The sequence below is a fragment of the Elaeis guineensis genome, chromosome 5 (genome assembly GCF_000442705.2).
Source record: "Elaeis guineensis isolate ETL-2024a chromosome 5, EG11, whole genome shotgun sequence".
Classification (NCBI taxonomy): Eukaryota; Viridiplantae; Streptophyta; class Magnoliopsida; order Arecales; family Arecaceae; genus Elaeis; species Elaeis guineensis.
Genome location: NC_025997.2, coordinates 116,046,052 through 116,055,095, shown reverse-complemented (window position 1 = coordinate 116,055,095; position 9,044 = coordinate 116,046,052). Strand labels below are relative to the sequence as shown.

The 9,044-nt window shown below is 33.0% G+C and overlaps 1 pseudogene; it reads left to right on the top strand.

The window, feature by feature from the left end:
* Positions 1 to 7,767: 7,767 nt before the first annotated feature.
* LOC140858039 (uncharacterized) lies at positions 7,768 to 8,790 on the top strand (annotated as a pseudogene).
* The last annotated feature ends 254 nt before the right edge of the window (positions 8,791 to 9,044 follow it).

Below are 9,044 nucleotides of genomic sequence, written 5' to 3'. Positions count from 1 at the left end.
TACAATGCAAATAAGTAACTTTTAAAATTACTTCTTTACATATGCTCTGATTTGCTTTAAAAATTTAAATATGCTCTGATATACTTCAAAATTCTAACTTGCTCTGATACATCTTTTGAAATTTTATTTACCTTGATACATCTTAAGAAATTTAACTTACTCAGATACATCTTAAAATTTTTTTTAACTTACTCTGATACATTATAAAATTTTCTCTGATACATTGTAAAATTTTCTCTGATACATTGTAAAATTTTAAAATTATTTTTCTTGCTCTGATACATTGCAAAATTTATTTTTCTCTTGCTCTGATACATCTTAAACTCAAAATGATCTAATACACATTCCAAATCAACTCTTAAACATGCTTTGGCATACATAATTATTTTTTGTATCAAAAGCAATTAAAGCACATAATTATTTTTTGCTCTGATGCTAAAACTAAAATCAAATGAGAATGAGCAAATTTTCAAAATACAGCTTAATCTGATAACAAAAACAAGTTTTTCGCTCTAACACCAAAATCACATAATCCAATGAGCATATTTTCAAATCTTTAAGAAAATGGACAAACTATTTTTGTATATGACCATTTATATCACATGCCAAAAGAATCATACTCTTTTCAAGCATATACACCTATAATGCATTCTTTTGAAATTATTGATTCACATAAATGCTTTTGTTCAAATATTTTGTCATCATCAAAAAGGGAGAGATTGTTGCTCCTAGATTGATTTTGATGATTACAAAGTAGATTGAAGGGATACAAATATTTTAAATTGAAAAAATCTTTATGCTCTTCAGGGGCAAAATCATAATTTTACTAAAATCCTGATTTGATAGTACCATTTGGTAGAATAAATGATTTGTAATCTATTGGTGAAAATTTCATTATTTTTGGACTTATATTTTTGAAGTTATGAATATTTGAAGTGCATGAGTCGACTCATAAGTCAACTCATGGCACAATGAACTGATTGGCACGCAAAAATTTCCCTTGGCACGCTGGATTTTTGGCTTGGCACGACCTGTGAGTCGACTCATGAGTCGACCCACAAGGCATGAGTCGACTCATGAGTCGACCTCTGCTGATTTGGGCCAAAAAAATCCAGAAATCAAAGTTTCTGGCTGTTGCAACAGAAGTCGACTCATGAGTCGACTCCTGAAGCATGAGTCGACTCATGAGTCGACCCCTGCGATGGAAATCATCCGCAACGGCTAGTTTTTTGCCCATTTTAATTGCCTTTTATGCTCCCTAAAAATGCTCTAACGGCTCTTTTTCTGCCTAATATGTTTTCTCTTGTTTCTTAATGCTATAAAAGGTTTCAAAAGGTGAAAATACAGGAGAGATACACAAGGGATCCAAAAATCTACACGAGAGAGATTGAGATCAACGAAATACACAAAAGAAAAAGAGAGGGGATCCACAATCCACACAAGAGAGACAAGAGATCTACAATATACACGAGAGATTGTGAAAGAGAAAAGCAAGAGTATTCAAAAGGGCATTCAAGAGTATTCAAAGAGAGGATTTTTCAAGCCAACTGTTCAACCTTGATCAAGAGATCTTTCAAAGCCTTCAAGAAGTCTTCAATCAAAGTTCATCTTCTTCTCAAGCGTTTATTCAACTTTTCATCCACCTTGAGAAAATCCAAAAGGGGATTCTTCATTTGAGTAAAGTATTTTTATTGTTATATTCGCTCATTTAAGGAGCTATTCTTGTACTTATTTGTGCTCTAAACTGTCTTACTCTTTGTGAGTAATTGTTCTTATTTTTGGAGGATTTCCAAAACAAGGAAAGGTTGATCCGAACCTGAAATCGGAGTATTTTGGGTTAGCTTGTACCCGAAAAATAAGTGGACTAGCTTGGGATAGCTAGTGTCGGAGTTTCCGACGTTTGTATTCGGGTTGAATACAAGTATAGTGGATTGAAATTCCCAAGTAGGAGCTTGGAGAGTGGATGTAGGTGCAAGGTTGGCACCGAACCACTATAAATCTTTGTGTTTGTGGTGTGCTTTATTGTTTCTCTTTATTTCTTTATTATATCCTTGCATTCTTGCTTTAGGTAATTAATCTTGATTTAAAGTCTTTCTTCTCTTTCATCAAGCTTTTAACAAAAACTTTTCATAAGTAATTTGTTGAGCTTAAAATTTTTAGAAACCCAATTCACCCCCCCCTCTTGGGTTGCATAGCTGGGCAACACAAGTTAACTAATAATTGAATAGGTACACATGGTACAATATAACCTACTAGTATAACATTATATTCCTTAGTCAAAACATCTTACACTCATCTTAGATTAACACCACTTATTGAAATCAGAGACAAAAATCATCTGGCCCTTTTGATTTCATCGTATTCCAAACATTATGCATATATTTTATCATAATATCTAATGATCGTAAACTTAAGTGCTGAACTTATTTCTGCTATATCTATCATATCTTAAATAATTATAACTTTAGGCTTTGATACCACTCTGTCATGCCCTGAACCAACATCTGGATCAGTCATGCGACATGGCCGCACAGTCCGTAAGATAGCTCTAGAGAATATACAAGACCTGAAAATCTATTATAATCTCAATATCCATGAACAATAATGATCTCAATTCATAATAAATAGCAAAACTTATATAGTTACATAATTCAATCATCTAATTTTGATAGATATCAATGATGCTTTATGTATTCATTCTTTCATCTATGATCCCAACCATAGTCAAGTAGAAGCATCTTGTAACTTTGAAAAAGAAAGGAGAAGAAGGGGATGTGAGTTTTACAACCCAGTAAGATCTCCGCACATCCACACTAATATAATAATATAATTTAAAAATAGCAATAAGCAATATCAAAATGAAAATATAAATCAAGAAATCATTTTTCAAGTATAAAGTATAACTCTATTAAATAGATAAATATCTGCATAGACATACATTACATATTCATCTTATCAAAAGTGATATATCATGATATATCAGTAAGTATAACCTTTTATTTAGCATGGGTCTCATGTGTCTTATTATCCATTTCTCTTTACTACCATTTCAGATTTGAAATAATTTACTTTCTAGCTTTGGAGTAACTAAGATCATAACCCAATGATTGGTAAACATAATTACTTCATATAAGCCCATGATGGCTATCTCATATATAAGCCTATGGAGGCTATCTCACGCATAAACTCATGGAGGCTATCTATATGATGAAGTTAGTCCAAACTATTTCTCATCCATCTGGTTGTTATATATTATTCTTATTAAATCAACTCCAATTTATCAGTATATTTTCTGATTTCAAGATAAGCATATCATGGCCATATAATCATATTATCAACCATTGATAGACATGTATAGTGGACACATAGTATATTCATGCCAAAAAATTATATAAAAATAATATCATCTAGTGCAAAGCCAAATTCATCGATGAAAATTCAATGATACCAAAGCCAACATTGCAAATAAATAAACAAATATTTATTGGCAGTCAAGTATGAGGATTTTTATCTCTACTGATGTTAACTTAACATACTAAATACCAGCCCATATCTTGAGTTACAAACTTGGGCGTCAAGAACCTTGATTGATGTTCTCCTATCTAAAGGATTTTCTTCTATATAGAACCAAATTCAATATTAATAATAAAATTCATAAAGTAGAAATCATTTGTCTAGAACCATCCACTAGGGTTCATTGAGGGTCTACCACCACATCCCCTGAATCCCTCTTCTACAAATCCCTTGATCTAACCAAAGAGAGAAAAGATAGAAATAGGTAGAGAGGCAAGAGAGAAGAGAGAAGAGAGAAGAGAGACAATTTTCTCTTCTTCTTCTTCTTCAAAATAGGAAAACCCATCCCTTTTTCCTTTTCTTCTCAAACACTGTAATAGAAATCCAAGAACCATGACTTATAGCAACAATAGATGGTGGAGAGATGACAACCCCAAAAGCGGCCATAGTGGGTGGTGGTGGGCAAAGTAAGGAACAAATAGGGAATACCCTATTTATAGCCTCCCGATGACTTGCTAGCTCTAAGCAAGGTGGTGGATGGCCATGAGCTCATAAAAGAGAGAGAAACATAGGCTTAGGTTTCTTACCTAAGTTTGGCAAGGTCAAAAAGGAAAATTTGATGATCTTTTTCAATGGCAATCTAAAGAAAAATGCAAAGAAAAGCTTGAAAATCAATGGGAATTCCTCAGGAAATTAGGGTAGAGTCCAAAGGAGGAGGAGGTCAGTTATTTATAGATGGAATCTAGTTTGGCAAGCCCTAGAATTTTTGATGTCCAATGGAATCAAGAGGGAAGAAGACTCCTGATCGGAGTCTTTTTCTCCTCCAACACATGCCAACCACACGTAACCCATGGGTCTGGCTTCTTTAGGCTGGCCCATTAGCCCAAAACTTGAATTATTATATTCTTCCCTCCTTTAAAATCACTTCATCGTCAAAATTAGCTTACCTTAGCCTCAAACTTTGAAAATACTTAACCCTTTTGTCATTTGTGAGCTCCCATATATATCAGAATATGTTCTCTCATGCTCATTTTACAATTCGAGTAAGTTATCTATAATTCTAAATCATATTTTTCCTACTCCAAAATGAAGGTGATCTATGCACATCCCCAATTCTTGACATTGGTAAGCCAACATGGTCCAAGCAATGAACTTGTGCCCCAAATGCAATGGGAACAGTCTTAAATTAGAAGTGGTACTATGGCTTTGTAGAAGCTTCTAACATAGAGTTAAGACTCACACAATTAGATGCATTGCATTGATAAAACCTATCTTCTTGTAGAATAATGCACCTTAGAGGGCAATATGCCATGCCTAATTCTTGAGTCCAAACCTGTGACTACTATAGTGGCAAAAAATATTTTATTAATTTTATAAAATAAAAACATATGATCTATAAGAATAATTTTTTTCCTGCCATAGCTCTAAGTTATAAAAATCTCTATTATCCTAATGCATGTTGGTAGGTACATTTATAGGATATGCATTGGTTCCACACTATAAATTATTTGAGCTTGTGTACTAGTTGGTAACCCATAGAAGTATTAATTCACATGTGTGCTTTCATGGATTAGCAGCAATATGAGAATATACGTCTAACTATCTCGAGCCATGCATCCCTACTAATGAGGACTTAAGTTATGAAATTTCTATTTACTCTTTAAAAAAAAGTTATATAGACAGGAGATTTTATCTCATGTAGGTGTAAGAATTCTATGTTAACAAAAGGACAATATGGTCATTTGGTTAAATTAAGGGTCTAGTGCTAGACCAGAAGATTGGAAGAATTCTAAGTTTGTGATATGTGAATAAAAGCATTATTCTACGAAGTAGAGACATCAAGATCAATCATCTCAAGCCAATTGTACTAGGTTTCTAATTTGCTTCGAGACTAAAGATTAACTTCTCTCCTTTTTTTTTTTTGATGGAAAATGGGGTAGCAAAGAGCTATTCTCTATTTATTAAAAGAAGTTTGCAGGAATTAACAGAGATTGTAAGTTACAAGTGTTACAGCATTGTCCAGTTAAGAAGAGGCAAAGAACAGAAGGCTAAAGAAAAGCTTCGCATTCATATTCAAGTGTCACTAGGGTGAACCAAGGGTAGCAGTCTATTCCAAAGGCACCAATTGGAGTCTTCCATTTTGGTGGTGCAAAGATGGCTCCAGCTGTGATAGGAGAGCAGGATTTTCTAAACCATAGCATAAATAGAGCCCTTCCTATCTAGAAGTAATTGAGCATTCCTCTCCCTCCAAGTTTCCCAACAAAGGTCCCTACCTTCTTATCCAACCTGAGCTTGTTCTTCCTTCTCCATTCAATCCAAAGGTTATGGAAATTTATTGGCCACTATCCGAGTTACAGTTGCAACTTGATGGTGGTCCACAAATCTTAGCAAACGGGCATAAAAAAATGGGTATTTAATTAGCGATCCCCTGATTAATGCTACTTTAATAAAAACTTCCCGTTGATCAAAACTATAACTCTCAGTCCCTACTTACTATAATCCAATAGTTTTGATGCGAGATGGCTTTAAAAAATACCCAAAATATCCTTTCATACTATGAAAGTTCCTGATTCCATTCTTTTACAAAACGTTCCTCTGTTTTTTGGAAGAAATGGTAGAAGCTCATTCTTTGAGAAATTTTTTGTCCGTCCTCATCCTTCCAAATTCGTCAAAATTCAGGTGTGAATATTCTGATGTGGACATTCACTTTTTGAGAGATTTTCTACTTATTTTGGCCTCCCTAATTTTCATTATATTCAAGTCAGAATATTTTGATACAAACATCAGGTTTTATGAAATTTCATTCAAGTTTTTCAGAGATTTTGTTCTTTATTATTGTCGAAGTGATTTAAAGGAGCTCATCTATCATTTTAGATGACCTCATCTAGCTTTCTAATAATCATGGATTCTAAGAACATTGAAAATCTAATTTTTATGACTGCCTGCTCTTTTGGTGTGGAGGGTCACATTATTTCAATTTCATAAGACTCAACTCTTGATTATATTGTCAATAAAATAGTGGAGAGATGGGAGCATCTCTTTTTTGCAATGATAGAAATCAAATTCTATATTCCTAATAATTCAAGAATGCTTGTTAAGTTCATCATGGATAAGGATGTTAGGAATATGTATGAAATACATTGGAAGTTAAAAGCTGTGATAACTGAGATGTATCTTATTATGTATCCTCGACTGAATCTCCTAAAGCTATCATCAATATGAGATAATACAAAATTTAATTACAAATTATATATCTTTTTTTATTTTTAATTAGTTGTTTTGTGCATTTATATATAATTGTAGCATGAATTTAGTACTTATGATATATGTAATAGTTCAAAGTTGATTGATAATATCATGAAAGAATAATTCTTTTATATTGTAGGGTTAGTGGTCCAATCCATGATACTGAACATACAAGTTGTTGCAAAAATGATCAAATGGTCGATTTACATCACTTTTCATCATTTGCTAGCTTGAGTAATTTCATTCGAGTTGTCAAAAAAATAAAAGCTATAATTGAAGACGATCCAAGTCAAAAAAAATACATTGGATGCTTGAAAGAGCTACATAGAGGGTGTAGGTCAAGAGTTCAAGGATGTTGAAACCCTTCATGCTACAATTCGTAAGTTTTGCATTGGAAATTATAGAGATTTTGTGTTTGTCAAAAATGATTGTGTGCGTATGATTGCGGAGTGTGCATATAATGGATGTGGATAGTGCATTCATGCTTCTCACCTTGGGAATCAAGATGGGTTTGCAATTAAAACTATGAACAACGAACATACATGCAGAGTAGGATTGCAAAATCGATATCATCCCAAGACTTCAAAAAATTGGATTTCAAATATTGTCAAGGAAAAACTTCAAGATATGCTTTTATATAGGCCGGCTGATATCGTAAAAAATATTCATCGTGAATATGATATGGAATTGCCATATCATCAAGTATGGCATGAAAAGAAGTTGTTATCAAGGAGATCTATGGTGAAAGGTCAGTATCTTATGAAAGGATACGATGATATTGTGATGCCATTCTTCAGACCAACTCCGATAGTATAGCAATGTGCGAATATTGAAGATTGATTTAGATATCTATTTGGTGCTACGGACATAGATGCAATTGATGATATGTTTTTCATTGTATATGCTATTGTTGATATAGAAAATGATGATAATTAGGACTGATTTTGTCAGATATTGAAAGAAGCCTTAGAGTCTTGCATTGACTATCATGGGCATCATTTTACCATTATGACAGATAGACATGAGGGACTTATAAAAGTAGTGCCGAAATACTTTATTGATAACTACCACTCATATTACATCCATCATGTCAAAGATAATTATAAAAATCAGGTATGCATCATATTCTTCTGAATTTTTAAGTTAGATCTTCAAAATATTTGGGTTTGCTAAGTCATTGTTATCCTTTCATTATTGTACATACAAGTGCTTGTCCATTATCATGTAACTGAAAGGAAGTGATTGCTTGATTTATTAAATGCTGTTGCATATACTCCAAACTTGAACAATTTTCAAAAACTAATCAGTAAACTTATAGCAGCAGCTTCAAGCATAAGTAACTTTATGATGCATGCAAAGTCAGAGCATTGGGCAAATACAGTCTTTTTAAGTCTGCATTGGGGTATCATGACATCTAATATGACAGAGTGTTTCAATAGTTAGATTTTGAAGGCTCAGCATCTTCTCATTCCTCAGATGGTTGATCATATAAGACTCCAGATAATAGAATTGATGCACGATCGATGGATTCGAGGTTATAATATGCAAACCCATCTTTGCCCCATCCAGAAAAGGTATTGCCAAAAAGTACAGAAAAAGGCTGAAGGTTATCCATCTTTACATTGAGCATCATGATTTACGATGTACGGATATAAAGTACTCATGTAAGGTTGACCTACAGGAATGCACTTGCTCTTGTGGCGAATGGCAAATCTTTTGAATGCTATGTAAGCATGCATTGCATGCATTAAGAAGGCTGGTAGATCTTTGTATCACTTCACTGATAACTGTTTCAAAGCTGACATATATAGAGCAGCATATGCAAAATATATCAATCCAATTTCTAATATTGAGTTGAGTTAAAGTATATCAAATGAGATACATATTTTACCTCCTATTACGAAGACTCATCCTGATAGGCCTAGAAAGAAGAGAAGAGTTTTACAGATGGATTTATTAAGAAATATAACATCAGGACGATACGAAAAAGAAGGACACAATAGAAGAACTTGTAATGAGGCTATTAAATAACATATAGGATTGGATTTTTTTTCTAAGGAGCAGAATGGTTGAATATTGCAAAAGTGTTATTTATTATGAAATTATAAAACCAAATAATATGTATCTTTTTTCAGTTATTCAATTGTTTTTTATGTGAACTTATATTTTTTTTTTCTCATAGTAAATTTTGTATTTTACCTTACTAAATTTATTGCCATTATACCATGTAATCTGTAGACTTTATTAAGATAGCACACAGTTAAATTTATATGGTACACAGTTAA